Genomic DNA, 2,376 nt, shown 5'->3' on the forward strand with positions numbered 1-2,376 from the left:
AAGCTCAAGATCTGGAATACCTGGAGTGCTTCTGGGTGCAAAGAGTGTAGGCAGGTTAAGTTCTACAAGACCTAGAACACCTGGAGGGCTGCCAGGATGAAGCAGGCGCCTGACCAGAGCTACCACACGTTTAACGCAGTAGGTACTGTTTGCTATAATCAGGTTAAGTTCTCCAAGACTTAGAACACCTGGAGGTGGCTTTACACGCGTCCCTCGGCGCTTGTAATATTTTGCTGCACAATTTTTTTTTTAATTAAGTTTCTTCTGGAGACGCTACTGATGGGAGACCAGGGCTACCACAAGCTGAATGTTCAACAGGAGGTGAAAGTTTGTATAGGGAAACAATAAATAGCTCATTGGTTAAAAAACACTTGAAATTTCCAAAATGATGATGTGTTTCTGTTGCCGCTATAACAACAAATACTAAAAAGTACGGAACCCTCGGTGGGCGAGTCCGACGTTGCCTCCATTTCTGACAAAATATTCGATGTAAAGAGACGCACATTGTGTAATTTTAAATAGTTCCTTTATAAAACAGGTCGCGAAAAGTACAAGGTAAGGTTCTCATTTAAGTTAAACTTAGTAAACGTAAAGAAATAGGATGAGTAACTTGGTGCATTATGAGCTATGATATGTAGCTTCGAGGTGACTGTTAATCTTACAATAAAATCGCTTTTAAATATTAGAAATTTTGTGTATAGACCTAGATACAAAATTTCTTAATGCCTCAAAATGATGGCATTTTTACCTACACTATTTCACCCTTTTTAATACCTCTCCTAGTGTCCCCTTTTAGCACGTCATGGATTATCCATTCATTGTGTTACAGACACTTCATCAACAAATATAAGTACCGCCCAATAGTTTATTTTCCGGTTAGTACCGGTTGTACCGGGAGCACATCACTATTTATAAGACGTAAAAAACTAGCAACACATGAAATGTCATTTTAGTCTACGCAATAAAAAATAGGCTTTAGTGTAACCGATCGCACAGGCTCCTGTACAGATGTTAAATGTATTATATGTAGGTACCAGCTATATTTAAACATACATAATATACATATATTGGATCCCACCAAAATATTTCATTTCAGGAAATAAGACTGCCAATCAACAGACAACTTTGCTTTAATGTCTAGGAAAGATCAGCAACATAGAATAAACAATATTGAATACATAAATACCCTTAAAAATATATATACTTATATGTATATAAGATCGCGATTAGACAAGTCAACATGGAAATAATACGATACTAATTAACAACATTACCGACTTCCAAGAAAATTAGAAATAATAAAAAACTCGACAAATAAAAGGAATGTGACCTTGGGGACCGACGCACCGCGAATTTCCAAGAAAATCGTAAGTTTTTATTACTAAAACTTCTTTTACTAAAACTCCCTTTTCTGTAAGAAAGAGGTATCAAAAAATATATTAACAAAACGGGAATTTCATCGGGAAATTGAAATTTGCGTATGACAACACTTGCGAAAGTTGAGTTTGATGGGCATTGGGACAAGTTCGAGGAATCTTGGAAACTGATAATAATAACAAAAATGGGCGGGGGTGAACTGATGAATGAATGATGGTGTTTGTAGGTGGGTCATTCAATCTCGGATATTCTAACAAGTAAGGGGAAGCTCTGTTCGTGCGCGGGAAAACATCGAGCTTTCTTTCGGGACATTCAATCTCAGATATTCAGACGCGTAAGGGGTGACTCTGCTCGGGCATTGAGCCTAACCCTAGACCAAAGTTCGGAAAACCTATTAGTGCTAAAGGATACCTACATCTTTTGGCATAACTCTGCCTTCTTGCCGGTGGCATTGAGTTCGGTTCGGAGTGTTATAACAAACTTTATAGTGTCGAAAACGTTAAATTTGACTCTGCCTTGCGCCGGTGGCATTGAGTTTCGGAGTGGTACGACTACGAGGTAATAGAGCAGATACAGAAGGGCAAGAGTCGGAGAGCTGAATTCTTCTAAGAGACGCAGCCCAGGCACCCAGTAGCACAGGAGCAGCAGTAGGAGAACCGTAGAACAAGATCGTCGGGGTGGTGAGCAATATCACATTATTTACTAGATAGGAGTCGAGTGGCAGAATAAATAGCCAACTTACATTTCAATTTAGAGAAAATTGAGTAAATCCATTTGATTTACATCTTAAAATAAACACCTAGCAGTTTTATTTGTTTTGATATCAATTAATAATTAGATAATTTTATAAAGTAACTAGACCTGAGTTTGACAATTCAGTTCCATTAATTCGTCATTATAATAGCATGTGTGTGCTAATCAATATTTGATAGAATTGAACAACTCATGAGCGGAAATGTATGTCAACCTTACTCATAAATGAGTTTTTAGAATAGGGGC

Source organism: Cydia strobilella, chromosome 6 (genome assembly GCF_947568885.1).
Source record: "Cydia strobilella chromosome 6, ilCydStro3.1, whole genome shotgun sequence".
Taxonomy (NCBI): Eukaryota; Metazoa; Arthropoda; class Insecta; order Lepidoptera; family Tortricidae; genus Cydia; species Cydia strobilella.